At 41.2% G+C, this 16,146-nt stretch overlaps 1 protein-coding gene and 1 long non-coding RNA gene across 11 annotated transcripts in view; one reads left to right on the top strand and one right to left on the bottom strand.

Annotated features, from left to right (window-relative positions):
* Positions 1-132: 132 nt before the first annotated feature.
* On the bottom strand, positions 133-16,024 carry LOC110354443 (uncharacterized). 3 transcript variants are annotated; one of them, XR_011810937.1, is made up of 3 exons: positions 15,903-16,024; positions 10,038-12,523; positions 133-7,873 (listed from the first exon to the last, which is right to left on the bottom strand). It is a non-coding gene; the product is annotated as an uncharacterized lncRNA (long non-coding RNA). The 3 variants fall into 3 exon arrangements; XR_005262938.2 differs by lacking the exon at positions 15,903-16,024 and having other exon boundaries at positions 133-9,783; positions 10,038-15,171; XR_011810936.1 differs by lacking the exon at positions 15,903-16,024 and having other exon boundaries at positions 10,038-15,171.
* The window catches only part of MPPED1 (metallophosphoesterase domain containing 1), a 67,699-nt gene continuing 66,961 nt past the window's right edge, over positions 15,409-16,146 (top strand). For 3 of the 8 annotated variants that reach the window (XM_027450073.3, XM_072041647.1, XM_072041683.1), the window contains exon 1: positions 15,557-15,667. The gene's annotated coding sequence lies outside the window, so the exon portion shown is untranslated. The other 5 variants (XM_072041654.1, XM_072041675.1, XM_072041650.1 and 2 more) reach the window with 5 other exon arrangements.

Below are 16,146 nucleotides of genomic sequence, written 5' to 3'. Positions count from 1 at the left end.
ACAAATTGGTCTGCCTGTGTATCAAGGATGTTGCATTGAATGCTTGCTTGCCACTGTACAAAATGCAGACCAAGATACGGCCTCAGCCAGAGTCACATATAATAACAAATCACATACTCTGGTAGAGTCACATACAGTATCACATACAATAACAAATTTTATTTCAACAAAAACATTAAAACTGAGAGAAGTATCAAGCGTCTCCCTCTATATGCATAGACACAGAGCTATTTTCACAAATCCTTTATATCAAGCTACGAAATCTTCACATCCAGTAGAACTTCTTGAGGGTAGTTCACATACATGATTTAGCATGTTCAAAGGATACATACACTATTTTCTTTGTAGAAAACTTACTTTGACAGGTGATGGTCTGAACAACAGGAAACAGGTACCACCTATAACCTTATACCTAAGTAAACTTAATCAAGGGGATGCCTATAGAAGAAAGTATAATGCCTTAAAGTGAAGTGAAGCAACATTACCAGTAATTACAGGATAACTGTGAGAGAAAATAACCAACAATGTCTGCTGTTATATGAGCTTGAGATTAATACAGTGCCTACGAACACTGGAAGATTCTTTCTAGGCTTTTTACTTGTGCAGTCATGTTCTCAGTATGCACACACAAATGTCCCTCAGAAAATACCTCTACAAGTCACTAGCAGGTTTTACCTAAGTTGTCTAGACAGCAAGGGTTCCAAACTGAAGAGTAGAACTCTAGTGAGTTCTAGTGGCCAGAAACCCTACTATTGCCACTGCTGAGGAAGAGTGTCATATAGATTAAGATCTTTTTAGACATGAAGTATCCATGTGAGAGAATGACTATACAAATATCTCAACCATGAAAAAAGTTTGTGTCAAAGATTGCTCTTCCTTAGACACCAGGCAATGAATAATGAGATGTACATCTCCATAAAGCACCACAGCACTTCAGTTTTGATATTTAAGGAGCAATATTTTTGGACATTTAGTATTACAAATGGCAAAATTCAGAAGAAAGGAGAGGATACCGGAATGGAACTGAGGAGGGACATGAGAATAAAAGTGAGGCTGCAGGGCACAACATCCAGCACAATGTTCTAGGCACATGGGTTTGCTTAAAGAAAGGGTAGCAGGGAATATAGATGGTCCCTACTATTTTGTAAAAGTAGTGTGTCTGCTGGGTTCAAACTGACATACATCAGTAGACAGAAGTACCAAGTGTCTGAAAATTAACAGCAGTGAGTTTCTGCTTCATGTGGAATGAGGTAAAAAGCTAATGCAGTGATTTAAATCTGGAAGGGAAAAAGATGCTGGACTGTGACATTAGCATGCAAGAATTGTGGCTTTGTATGGCTTAACTTGCATAAGTGAGGTGACTTTATAGTTGTTGAAGAAGGACCTACTGTAATAACTATGACAAGAGATACAGTATTGCAAGGACCACTACTTGAGCAAGAGAAGGAAATTTGACACAGTACTTGGTAGCATGGGAAGCAAAAGGATGAGGGACCAGACAATGGTTCTTAAGTTGTAAACCCCTTGCACTAGTTTCGATCCTGCCTCTGCATATGATATCTTTCATATGACTGGCAAAAGCAGCTATATCACCCCTCCTTGGAGGGGAGAAAGTCAGACATATGGCTTTCCTTTCAGAAACAGAAAGGCACTTAACTTGAGGAGCCATTAATCGCCTATAAACACTACCAAGCCCACCTTTGCTAGCAGGGAAAGTGCTGCTATGAAATTTTAGTTGCATGGGATGATCACTTTGCTAAAATGTATGTATTGGATATCGATCAACAGCCATTTAAAAAGTAGAAATGACAAAGATATTTAAAAACATAGCAAATTAAAAAGATGAAAGCAGGAATTACCTGCTCTGAGAATAGAGAGAATTTTGTTGAGAAAAATGAAAAAGCAAAAGATGAAGAAGGTGAAGAGCATGTATTTAAGTCAGATATTCAGGGCAAGATTTCAAATAGGCAACTGCTGATCTCAAATTGATTGCAAGAGATTGTCAGGGAACATATGCAAAGGAATACAGTCACAATCACAGTTGTATGTATAGGGAACAGATATGTAGTAAAAGTATAAAGGGAATAGGGAGAACACTGAAATGACAGGGAGCCACCAAGTGGAAAAGAGGACATGAAAGGAAGAGCCACTCACAGTAGTACCACCTCAGTCAGGTACAAAACTCTTGGAGAGCTGGAGTCTTAGGAGATTGCAATAAGATGAGGAATTGACACAAACCAGCCCAATTTCCACCCAGACCTGAGTGCCAGTAGCAAGTGGTCTGTGTGCAGTGATGGAGAGGGATGACCTATGGCACAGGTTATACCAGTGACAAAAAAAAAAAAAGGCAACCAAGTCAGAAGGAGCTGGCTGGATAACTGAGACCCCTGGGAGCACACAGCAGATTTAAAATAGCCAGGATTAAGGATGAAGGAAATGCAAAAGGTTGAGAGTTCATTTGATCTATCTATACCAGGGGAAAACAAAACAAACAAAAAAAAAGGCAGAGAAAAAAAAAAATAACAGAGGCAGAGAAAGAAGAGAAATTACCCCAGCAAATCAAGAAAAGCAATTAGTGGGGAAAAAAAAAAAAATAATAAATTAAAAAGGTAGACCTAGAAATACTAAAGTAATGCATGAAGCAGAAGGGGGGACAGACATTTCAGGGTCTTACTTTTAGAGAACTTTTTTTTTTAGGAAAGATGAAGGAATATCTGGTGCGAGAGCAGTTCAAGCAGAGTAATGAGCCAACCAAAATTTTCACTTCAACACCACAGGTAGAATTATCCCCCTCTTTGTTGAAGCAATTCTCTTGAGAAACACTAGGTCAGGTGTGAGAAAAGCGCAGCTCTGAAAATGGATGTGTAGTATTTTCTCTTAGAAAACAGTTTTCAAAAGTGCAAAAGTGAGTGTAGTTAGCATTCTCCCTTGTTATACTATATAAATAAGGTTAGCTTACCTGCCTACACATAGTACATTTAACATGTTGAAGACAAATTGACTCAGTAAATTCACTTGTCATAGAAAATGGTGAGAACAACATGTTGATGACATTGGAACAGTAAGAGATTGTATTCTAAATGTTCCAACGTCTTTGACACATTATTTCTGAGGTTCTAACATCACTGGCATAAGATTTCTTTTTTCTAAGATAATAGTATCATCTTTCACACTTTTTTTTGGCACCGAACAATACTGTTCCTACTGTGGACTTGCCTCTGTTTGTCCCAGTCCCTTACATTTATGGTATGGATCCACTTCTCATTGTGCCAGTAATCCTGCCCAGATTTTAGTTCACAAATGACAAGACTGGATCCATGTGATGAACAGAGGATAAAAATTATTTTCTAAGACATCATAACTATCCTGGCAATTAACACATGTTATGACCCCTCTTACCTGCTGAGTCACCACTCTGGGCATTGCAGGTTGTTCCAGTTAGGAGCAGAAACTGTTTGGTGGAGTCAGCTGTTTTCCTGATGTCATCCCATTTGCTTGAACAAAAAAAGGACTCAAATAGGAAGAGACTGTCTCAGTTCACAACTCAGTCATATGGAACAGTATTCAGCTGAAAAATGCTCCTTTAGCTTTTTGAAAGAACCAGAGTCCCAGTGCTTGTTCATTCTACACTTAAGCTTTCTCTTCTATACTTTTCACACACACATACAGCACTCCTTTCAAAGGGATTCCCATGGAAGACTGTGGCTGCAGATTGTGAATTCCTGAGCAGCTTTTTATATCTTTGGCTCTGGACATTGAATTTTGAAGTTCCATCACCTGTTGCAATTTCACGAGGAAGTTTTACGGCTTCTTACAACTTACAGAAGTAAGAGACAGTAATTAGGATAATAATCAAGGTGGTACATAACCACATCTCACTAACTTATTTACTCATCACTGCTGTTTAGGATAGTGTGACACCTTCAAGCTACCTCCAAAAGGAAATAAGAGAGTCTTCATAGAAGAAAGATAAATTATATAATTAAGAGACTATCCTGTCTTTCTATTCCGATGTTCCCATGTGCTACTCCAAACCAATTACACCTCATTGCATCTCTTTTGGGAGCTTTCCACTCCTTATGCAGTTTTTTTCAGGCTCCTTGGAGGCATCTCTCACAATGGGCCCCTGAACAGCATCTGTTGTGTGGGTAGAAGTTGCTAGCTGACACACCCCATGCATTGTATCCTACTGGATACAAGCAGCTTTTGCAATTTTGAGGCTGACAGGTATTCTCTCCATTTTCTGTTGGTAGAAAGGGAAGGAGATAATCTTAACCCTGAAAATACCCTCAGTTGGGCACAACAGATAAGTTATTTCAAAGACTGACCCCCAAATTATCTTCAATGACATTGTTTGTATTCACATCAGTTTTACATACAGACCTACCCAAGGTTTATTCAGTTTAAGTTTTCCAATAGATCTGGTCCAAATGCAGGATTTGTGGTTCAGTAGAAGTTTAAATGGACTTTTAGGATTTGATTTCAGTCCAAGTCAAATTAAAGAGAGATATTTTCAGGATTTTTTCTGAACCCCAAATGGTTTGGTTCCCCAAACCATTCAGCTGCTCAGTGATTACCACAGCTAAAACAAGCATTGACTTCACAAAGCATCAATAGAGACTCAAACTCCCAGTTCCAAGTAGTTCCATCTGTGATTTACTCTGTAGGGAGGACAAAATAGTCTACAATTTTGCCAGAAACTCAGGAACTACCTTAGATCAGAAACTGAACAGCACTTGAGAGGTATCTAACAAATGATCTTTGTTTCAGCAGTACTGTTGCTACTTAAAAAGTCTTATCTATAGCCCACCCGGCAGTCCCCATCTCTCCAGTTGGGGGATTCCATCCTAGTCCATGTGCCTAAGCTTCCTTTGAATCTCTGAATGAAAATGGTTATGTAGAAGAGCTGGTGTAATCCAGGCCTTGTCCCAGCACAACCCCCAGTCTGGGGAAGTACTACTCCTGGCTCACATAGTAAAATCATTACTATTACTTAGTCCCAGTTATCCAAAGCTGCCTTCAGATATAACCCAGGAAGCATGTGACACTTTGGTTTCCCATTTTGCAACTCAAAGCTTCTAAGTGACCAAAAGAACTGTTAGTCTACAGGAACACCAGGCAGAAGACTTGCAGAAATCTCTAACCCCCAAGGATAAGGAGCCTGCACTTCTTACTAATTTAGAAGGAATAAAAAAATGTTAATTTGTGCCTGTAAGGGATAAGAAAGCCAGCATCAAGTCTGATTTTCTCTGCTATCTTATCATAAATTTGTTCACTGAAATGGTAGTTACTTAATAGATTTCCTGTAGTTCTACAAGTCTACAGAAACACATGATTCATAATTTCTTCCCTGACCCATGTATATCTCACCCCCAAATTCCAAATCTAAATCATTTTCTCTGCTACAGTCTGTTCCACTTCATGTCTGCCAGGGAGAAGCAGAGCAGGGCTGTTCTCCAAAGGGAGGTGAGCCACAAGCCAGTGGGGATCCCAGTGCCACCAGTGCAGTGACCTCATTAACCAGATTAACCAGAGCCCAACCCACAGTACCTAAAGGACAATTTTGCAGGGCAAATCCAGAGACAGTGGCCAGGTCCCCCCTCCCCCCCCCCAAAAAAAAAAAAAAAAAAAGATTTTAAAGGCACTATTATGGTGGTGAAGCAGGTCTAAAGTCCAGCTAGAAAGTGTTCCTATAGGTCAGGGCTAAAATCACATCCAGCGATGACTAGGCAGGCCCGCGTAGAAAAAACAGACCCCTAATCAAGGCAGCACATAAATTAAGGCACAGAGCAAGCAGCTCCCCAGCATGCCTGTGACCTGCCACTGCTCCAATATAGCTCATACAAGAGCTGAATGCCCAAAGCTTAGCTTAAATAGAGCTCCTGGCTCCATGAGTGTGGGGTGGAGACCACAGGTGAAGCTAGTCAGGGTCATTAAGACTTATTACTGCATGCAGGGCCCTCATAATGCCTTCCCAAACAATGGTTGTTATGTTGTGAACCAGTTTAAAAAACCCCAATCAAATAAAAATTGCTACTCCTTATTCATGTGTACTTATTCATGTGATCTGCTTGGCAAAATATTGCCTCCCAGAGATTTTCCTTGTTACTTGTTTCCTGGACACTTTTTCTACATCTATTGTGTAACTTTTGTAATAGAAATTGTACCATGTTGTAACCCCTCAACCATTATCAAACCTCCAGCCATTTTCAAATGATGACATTACACTACAGCCTTCTTTTTCCGTTGATCTAAAACCAGCCAATAAAGCTTATCACCTACTGCTTTCTTTCCATCTTCTTTACCAAATTGCATTTCAAACCCCAAGCCATCACAGTGTGAACAGAGAGTTCTCACTGAGGTAAACTAAGGGAGAGACTGTATTTCAAGATAGCTGTTACCAGTTGCACAGTGCTCTGATACCAGGTTCTTGCCATGGGAATGACTTGGTTTCTTGAGAATAATTGTAGCCACTGTTTTACTGGATTTGAACTGCTGCAAGATATAGGAAGGGAGGAAACAATCATCTCTTCCCAAACACGCTCATTCCCCTGAGCAATCAGTTCTTTGCTCCTTGCTTGTTTAGACTGGCATTTGGAATCAATCTCACAATAAACCTATCTGGACAAAATATCAATAGCAATCAACATTAAGCCTGAACCAATGCTTTTGGGCTACTACAAAACCGTAGCACTGCAGTTTTTCCAATCTGTGGTTAAAAGGAATTGCCCCTCTGGTTTCAAATCCAAAGAGCCAATTCTGGGATTGCCCAGTCTGTTCCAATCACAAGCTTCTTTCTATACAAACAGTTGTGAAAATGTTCCATAGTTTTAATCACTGGCAGAGCATCTAGTAATTTTTCCCAGGAGAGTTCAGCCATTGACTTATAATAAACTGTCATCCTGTGAAGTCATTTGCATTCCTGTATCAATACCTAGTCCATAAACACCAGCATTTTTGTCTAATTGAAAAGGGGGTTTGAAGCCCAGGCAGTTTAACACAGAAAAAGTCAGAAGAACCTTTTCATCTTTGTTTACTAAATCACACACTGACCACTGAAATAACATTCTTTTCCTAACATTTTTATGCAAATGACATGTAATATTGTGAAATGCACAAATAAACTTCCTCGAGTAGGATTAAAGTCCCACAAAACTGCACATCTGGGAGTCTCTGGGGAGCTGGCTGGTGTTGAAAGATCTTAAGAGTGGAATTTCTCTCCTCACAGCTCTGCGCACCAGAGCTAAACTCATTGTTTTAAACCAATTCCTATGGCTTTGGGTACAGTTTCAAACCAGCAGCCTTAGGTTGATCCCAGCCTATATTTGTAAACGTATCTAATTTTGTTCGAAGATATTAGCATAAGACCAGTATATTAACTAGGTGTAGAGAACAGGCTGGTAGGAGTTCTGGACCAAAGCCTTCTCTGGTGGTCTCTCTTGCGTAACTGCCCACTATGAAAATTAAAGGCCATCATGTTGAAGTGCCACACACTTTGTCTTCAATAATAGCATTTTTCTCATCTTCTGGGCCATTTTCTATTGCCAATCTTTGCTTAATATTCAGTCTGAAAAATCAGATAAAACTGTTACAGGGTCTGGGGAATCATCACTATTCATAGTGACTCAGAGGAAGCCTTTTAAAGTGTTCAAGGTAGTTTCTACACAAGAACCAAATCTGCCTTCATTTTTTTCTCTTACAAGAATTATTGTTGATGCACAAGAACAGTTGAAGACTTATTTATGCTCTTCTGTTTTTCGATGTCCTTTGTGGCTTCTTCTTTCTTTGCTTGATGTTATAAACATATGAGGTGGATGTTTGAGGTGCTGGTTCTCCCTTTGATAGCCTCGGAATACTGCAGCCTCCGTCCTTCCTGAATCAAAGAGAAAGTCATGATGTTTATCCAAAAGGTCTTTGGGGCAATATCAAACCAGGTACTATTGAAGCCAGGGATAGAAAAATAGGGGCTTGCCTAATCGCATTAATGATTTCTAAATAAAACAATTGTACTTATTAAAGCCAGGAATGGAAGAATGGGGGTTTGCTTAATCACATTAAAATAGATATTGCTAAGTGTCTTTGCTTACTACTATGCAAATTAACTGAAACAATGAGTCTCGTGGCCCCTCACAGAGGATGCTTCCTGACACAAATGAGGAACCTGTCTCAAAAACCAGCTGAGACCAACCTTGTGGTTTGGACAAGAGCCAAGGAGCAGCTAGGTCTGTACAAAGGCAGGGGGTCAACTAGTGGTGATGAAGAAGAGTTATCAACCTTCTTCCCACAACCTCCCCCCCCCCCGACGACCACCACCTGCGCAAGTGCAGACAGAAGGAGTTTATGGAAATGACTTCTTGGAGCTAACTTCAATACAAATCGGGGATAGGTTATGCATATGTATCGGCATATTGGGAAACTTCATGCATATGTAACACTTTACTGCATATAACCATAGCAAGTTGCCGTGTTAGGGCGCTCATGCCTTTGGGAGCTATCCTGCATGTTCCTGGTGCCAAAACAAACCACATACCTGCTTTATAACTGATTTGGTTTGAGTTGTAGAGTTCTTCCATGAATCACTATATCAAAATAAATCTAACAGAAACAAACCTTCAACTTCATCCCTTTAGTGTTCCTCCTGTACACGATTCATTTACACCAGTGGTTTTACATTTTTACATATTGTGTCACTTTTTTTTTCCTTTTTACTGTTCACTACACATTAGCTACATTATCAAACATAAAAATTTTCTCCTGCTTCAGAACTACTGAAAACCTAACATATCAGATCCTCCTGCAAACTTTATCTAAAAGTTTCAACCAAAGGTTTCTTCCTCTGGAAGACTACCATAATATTAAACTACGTTTATTGTTACAGAACAGTTTGTTCACACTGGTAAATTACTTGCTCCACACTAACAGATCTTGAATGAATTTGGCACAGGCTGGATTTACAGGGTACCACCTGTCAACTACCAGTTGACTAAAATTTAGTCACCAAAACTGCACAAGGAAACACTCATTTAGAGTCTGCACAGCCAAGCTGGCCTATTAATTGTCATTTTTGAAGCTATGTCTACTTTGGTCAGTAACCAAGCTCCCATTCTTATTTCTCAAGTATATGCTGGCAGTGGGTTCTGGCTCTTCCATGCTTTCCCTAAGGATGGTGTCCCTGTTTTCTGGCTAGCTGTGTAACAATAATCTTTCCTTTTTTTTTTTTTTTTTTTTTGTCTGCATTTTTTCAAACTATTTATTTGCATTACTGTAAACTTGGTCTTACAAGCCAACTGTACTATTTTTGATAGCTCGAAAAATGAGACTACCATCCCTTTTCCAGCGTGTATACTGGCCACAAAGCTGTGTTTACAGTGCTCATGGCAGTCAGTTCTCAGCCTCCTTATGAGCGCCTGCTTGCCATCCTAGAGCAATGGGGGACAGCTTTATGGGCAAATTCCATTGCATTCCTGCAGGCCTGTAACTTCATTTCACTCACCTCAGTCCTGAGAAACATACAAAAATTAATTTGGTGGTAAGTTATCTATCCCAGAAATGTTCAGTGATAAGTGTGCATTCTACAAGCCTCTGTCATCCTCTGCAGGTGAAGTGAGGACTCTCTTTTCTCCTTCTTCCTCACTCCTGGTTATCCTCTGACACCCCCAGTCTTTAAACCAAAAGCTCAGGACTTCCTCCGTGATCAGGATAATGCCTTCTTGTTCTGGTGGGTAAGTTGTGTGTCATTCAAACTGTATATTACATCTTTTCTGTCCTTTATCCAGCTGTCCCCTACCAGAGAAATAGCAGATCATTTCAAGGAGAGGCTAATTATTCCATTTATGCTTAAATTGAAGGTGCAACAGAAGAGGAAACACTTGATGCCTTTCACCAGGCTGCAACAGAGAGTGGCTAGCTACTCAGATGTTGGACATACTGTCTTGTTGAAGGTCAAACAGTGCAGTCATTGTACTGTTAGGAACAGAAAGGAGGACTCTTTTCTCATGTTTTTTTTTCTCTAAGGGGTAAATGCATACTTCCCTTACCTCTGAATTTCTGTGCCATGATGGGTTTATTTGACTCCATTGTGTGCTTCTGTGATTTAATTATTAGGGTGAGTAAAATAAAGCTGCAGCTCTTCTTTTGCTGTATTAGTGCAGTTTAATTACATTTGGGAAAGGCGAAAAGGAGAGTGGGAGCTTGCCAACATTAATGCTGTCTGTCATTCACAGCCCATTGATGACAAGGAGTTGAAAGCTTGGCAGTTACTCTGGTAATCAGCAACCTGGCTGATGACGAATGGAAAAGATTATGTGAAATTTCCTGAAAGGGGAGAAAAAAGAGTTCTCCAAAGAAATAACATACAAAACAAGAACAAAGGGCAAAAAAACCCAAACCCCAACTTCTACATCCAACAGTAAATTCCTTTTATAATGTTTACATGAAAGACACTACATGAAACAGTTATAATAAATGAAAAAATCCACTAGTAAACCATGTTTAGTGTCTATAAAAGGGATCTATGTTCCTAAAATAGAAGCACAAATATGACCACTGGATTGTTGTTAAAAGTAATTTGGAAATGGACTTTTTCCCCTGAGCTGAAGAGTACATATCACTTGCAAAAAAAACAACAAAATACCTTTCATCACTAGAGATGGCATCTCAGTTACATTTTTTGATTTATAGCATGGAAAAGAAAGTAATCTTTAGAGCTGTTCCAAATATATAACTCCTAATCTTTCAAAATATTACGCTTTTTGTTTTTGTTTTTATTCACTTTGCTTAATTTTCTCTTTTTAATATAGGAGAATGCAGACTTATTTCATTTTACTATTAATAATACAGGCAACTTCTGTCCAGGCTTTAAGGTTATTTGTAGCACTCCAGCATCCAGCACAGTATTAAACTTAAAGGAAGGCTCCAGGAAAATGCAACTGGGAACTACATCAAGAAAGAAGAAATTCTACAGTACTTACGTGCTTTTGATGTGACCCATACAATGGATGATTTGTGACATCTCTCATTTGTCTTAATTAAAAGCTGAATATAATTCTGAAGCCATTTTTGGCATCTTTGGGATAAAACAATGCTGGCTTGTCTGAAATTATGTCTTGTCATTTTTCTGTAGCTGTTGGATGTACCTACTTGATTTCATACTTCACATAATTAAACACATCAAGAAATCATACTGATACTTGTTCATTGCAAAGTGGGAATGACAATCCAGAAAATATTTCTGGCTGAGTGCAGCTAAATCTCTTTGGTTAAAAAGGCTATCTTTTTGAAATGAAGTTTCTTTTATGCATCTCTCTCACTTCACCTTCTCACAGCCTTCTGCCCAGTCCCCTTCATTTGAAAAGTACTCTGCATTTGGGATTCTGGACTTCAGCCTTTCATTTCACTTGTAATGGAGAAATTAAAAGGTCCTACAGTATCTATAGTATTACTACATTTTTAAGAATATGAAAAGCCTGTAGAATTGATCAACGTGCAATTGTTTGATTGGTATGCAAACATTCGAGTCTTTTGTCTCCTCCATTTCATCAAACAACATAATGCAAAAAAAAAAAAGAGGGTTTTAATCATGGTGTCAGGCAACTTAAAATTTACCAGCAGGTCATGTTGACTGTGCAAGACTGTGAATAGGGAAATTCTCTTTCACAGTGTTGAACAGATACACCACCATGTGGCTTCAGGCTTTTTCCCCATAGGCAGAATACTGCAGTTCTGTATTTTAGGAGGCGTGGGAGGGAATACCTCGCCACAATTGAAAGATCACTGAGGTTTACTGGAAAACTACATATGAATAAGAATGATTTGACTAATACATTTAATATTATGAAATAATGTATATAATATTAGATGAAAAACATAATGCATATTAATGACCTCCACTAAAGAAATGACAATAGAATATTAGTCATGCATCAGACCCAGTTTTAAATTTCTCTGGGAAAGAGAAACGGGGGGACAAAAAAACAAACTTTTTTGTGTGTGTACATTAACAACGAAGTTCTACTGCCCAAGTAACAGATCTCTCCATTGGTGGAGAATGAAGTAATAAGGCTAATTTATAGATAAGGCTTCTTACATATGTCATTTCCTCTACGTGGTAATCATGTGCAGGCACAACTTGATGGTCTTCTTTATTTGTCCAGGTTTTATGGCCATAGAGCAAAGCACCAGGGTGCATGTACACTTACTTGCATGCAGAATAGTCAAGAGTCCAGGCTAGGACCACACTGAATGTGTAGATCAGCTGTACTTGCACATATGCATTAAACCTGATCCGTCAGAGGAACATTGTGGGATCCTAAATCAGACTAGTCTAGGAGGTATCGGCATAGCGCGTATGTGTAGACTAGCTTTGCAGCGCACGTGCAGGAAGTCTGACATGTCAAGCACAGAGGATACCAGATAACACAAGAGATGATTGAAGATTTCAGAGCTAGAGAATGCCACTCAGCAGTGGTCTACCGTTCCTCCTCTGCAGTGATGCTGTGCTGACAGAAGTCTGCTGGCCCCATATCTGTAAAAATCAAACTATTTGAGAAACATAAAAAAAATCCTGAAGTAGGTATGATCCGTTCACCCACTGAAAAATGGGTGGTTTTGAAGTATGGATTTAAATTAAACTACTTATAAAGAATTAACAATGACCAAAGTCCCAAATGAAATACAAATATTTAGCAGAAATAAAGAGATGTGCTGTTATACAGGGCTATCTTTACTATCCATTTCTGCCTTCCCCAGTGTTCTCCTGAACTTCATTTGCCCACCTTAAAGTAACATTCTGTTTGTACAATCAAAGGCAACTATAAATAGTTGAATAAAACCCTAAAGTTGAAAAGAGAACCTTAAAGGGGTTCTTTGCATTACTATCCCTTGAATTTGATCAAGATACCATTAGAAGTACTGTCCTAAATGGACACCATTATTCCATCATATTTCCCCCCAGAATTTAATATTTTTAAAAAAATCAACCTTCTCCCCCCTATATATACATCTGCATCTCTTCCAATTACATGTGATACTGGAGGTAATTTAGATCTTGCTGTCATGTACTGAAGTGAGTTCAGATAGTCAATCAAAAGAGGCGTTTGCTGCTGAAGTTTTGATGGTGATGCCAGTGAATTGACTGAAGCCACTGGCTAAGCGTATGGAACAGGATTTAAATGATGCAGGAGAGCAATTTCTGAGAGCTGCAGTGTCTTCTATAGGCAGAGTAAGTGTCTTTGTTTCAAGCCATGCAAGAAGTTCAGTTAAGAACTATTTAACTCAAAGCTGAAACATCAACGTAAGACTAGAAAAAAATTGCCTATTTTCCTCTGTCAATCTACAACTAAACCTAAGCAAGAAAGGACAAGATCTGTCTTCTCTAAGACCATGAAGGTGATGGCTACTACATGCTTCAAATTTAATTCATTTTCTACATGTCATTATTTCAGTTGTTTCATAAAGTATTTTAAAAGACAAACATGCTTTTAAAATGCATCAAGAACATTTAGGGTAGTCTTAATTAATGAACAATTTAAAATGATGTCATGTAAATTTTAACTGAATGTCAGTTTTCATATGAACAGAACTTGACAAATCATAAGTAAACAACTAAAAATGTAAAGTATAATTCACTTTTTGTAACAATAGAGCTTAAGAAATTAATGTTCTGAATAAAGATTTAAAAGCTAAAATAGAATAATACAATGTGTACGGATACATCATCCTTTAGCTGAAGAGCAATCAGAATAGCCATATTTGGTAATACGGCTGCAAATTTATGTTTACATGTTTAACAGTTTAACAAAAAAAGTAAAAAGTTTCTCTTAGGCAAGACAACTAAAAATTTAAAAAGTAAAAACAAACGGTAACAATGAAAAACCCCACACTTAAGTTACCAAGATATTCTTTTTTCTGCCTCAAGTATTAAACAATAATTAAAAGGAAGGATTTACGTCAAGCCAACCTTACCATATCTGGAATATTTCATCAACAATTTTAATATTAAAGACAAAAATAAATACCAGTATTTTTTTTTTTTAAGGAATTTAATACTCATATTTCCTGTGGGGAAACTACACAGCCTCAAGATTTCCAAAAACGGGTGCCTGTAATTACTTTTCTAAGCTTGTATTCATGCATGTGAGTAAGTGAATTGATTGTGAATATGTTCTCCAGCTTCTAATAGGTCCTGAACATTAGGCTGATCAAAAAAATTTCAAGCTCATTTATATTGTAAAAATACTGACATGTCAAAATGCAAACTTTCAAGATAAATACATGTTTTGCCAGTAACGGAAACTGTGAGGGAGGGTTTTCAGGTCCAATTCTTGGTTTCTGATACACAGCTTGGCCTCGTCTCCATCTGTGCAGAGAGTAGATAGTAGACAGTACCTACTATCTACTAGTTACAGGCCTGCAGTGAGTAGACAGTACCTACTCTGTGGGTAGCTGAAGTATTCACCTCCTACGTGGAGGCCTGTGTTCAAGTTTGGCCTCCACTTTAGGGACACGCTGACTACTGGGCTAGTCTAAGGTGCATTGCTTTATTTCCTCCAGATTTTTTTCCTAATGCCACCTCTTTCATGCTTACATAGAACAAATGTCCAAATCCAAAATCTTGATAGAATGGATGTTTTCCCACACAAATTTTTTTTCAATGACTGTTTTATCAGTGATAAAGTCACCAGGTGCGCTAAAAGCAGATGTAACTCTACTAATTGTTGCTAGCTACCCAGCACACTTCCTTCCATAGTAGGCGATCCAGAAACAAGCGTGCGGGAATTAAATTTATTCTTGGAAGGGTTTTCAAATATTTCATTTCAGAATCGCTCAACAACTGCACAGCAAAGCCCTTTACATGTCAGTTGCCTCTCCTCGATGTACACATTTAACTCTTCTGCTCCCTACTCATCACATCGGAGGAGTATTATGTATTTACGATTCTATCATGGCCTGATTTGGGAGCTGGCAGGAGCCGTGCATGCTCAGTGCCTCTGAGGAGCACGCTAGCCGCTGGCGGGGCCGCGGCCTGCCCCCATGGCATCCCAACTTCCAGCACCCCACAAGTAGACATGCAGACCCACACCCCCGGCACCCCGTTCTTCTCTGCAGGGCCCACAGCAGCTCCCCCGGCCTCAAAGGCCCCGGGGCCCGAGAGGGAAAGTCCGTGAGGGGGGCTCCGGACGGGGGGCGGCAGCCGCAGACCCCAACGGGCCGCCCGCCCTCCCGCCTGGCTGCCTGGCGGCGAGCAGCCCGATACCCCCGGCCGTCATCCCCACGATCTCGGGGGACGGCTGGGCAGGGGCCTCCCCGAGCGGCTGCTGCCACAACTCTGCCCCGGGTCTCCCCGGGGCGCATCCTTCCCCGCGACCCGCCGGGGGCGGCCCCGCGCCGCCGCCCGCTACCCCCGACCCGAGGCGAGCCTCCGCCGCAGCGCCGGCTAGTCCCAGCCCCGGCCACGGCCCCAGCCTCGGACGGGGGACCATGGAGCCCCGGCCGTGCGGGGAGGAGGGGAGAGCCGACACTGGGGGATTCCTGGCCCCCCAAAGGAGGTGGGGGAGGTGGGAGAGGCGGGGGAGGGGAGGCGGGGGGGAGGGGAGGCTGGGCTCCCGGAGAAGGAGACGAAAGCTCTCGCACAAAATCCGGCGGCTTCCAAGCAGCCCCGGCGGGCAGGGTGAGTATTTTGGGGGAGCCCCCGCCCCGCTCCCCAACCCGGCGCCCCCTGCCCCTGTGTGGCGGGGGAGGGATCCGAGCGGCCGCCCCGGGTGGCGTCTGAGCGCCGGCTCGGGGCGGGGGGATCGCGCCCGGGGCCCGCTCCCCGCTGCGGGAGCACCGGGGGCGACAGGCGGTGGGGCTGGGGCTGCGTGTGCCAGGGTCTGCACCCTTCCCCCCCCTTTTTCCCTACCCACCCTCAATCGCGTCAGGGTTTTGCTTCTTCCAACCCAGCTTCCCCGCGGCTGCTCCTCCGTGCTCCTTAAAAAATAGACCTGTGTGTGTGCCCCAAAGCTGGGCGGGAGAGGGGGAGAGCGACGGGGGGGAAGGGCTTCTCCGAGGAGCAGGGAGGCGCAGGGAGAAACGCCGGCAGCTCCTCTTGCCCTGCCTCTATGCTGCCGTGCCGGAGCGGAGAAAGGGGGTGCGCCGAGGTAAGGGCTG

Source organism: Anas platyrhynchos, chromosome 1, assembly GCF_047663525.1.
Source record: "Anas platyrhynchos isolate ZD024472 breed Pekin duck chromosome 1, IASCAAS_PekinDuck_T2T, whole genome shotgun sequence".
Classification (NCBI taxonomy): Eukaryota; Metazoa; Chordata; class Aves; order Anseriformes; family Anatidae; genus Anas; species Anas platyrhynchos.
Note: the sequence above shows the minus strand (reverse complement) of the source record. Positions and strands in the feature narration are given on the sequence as shown.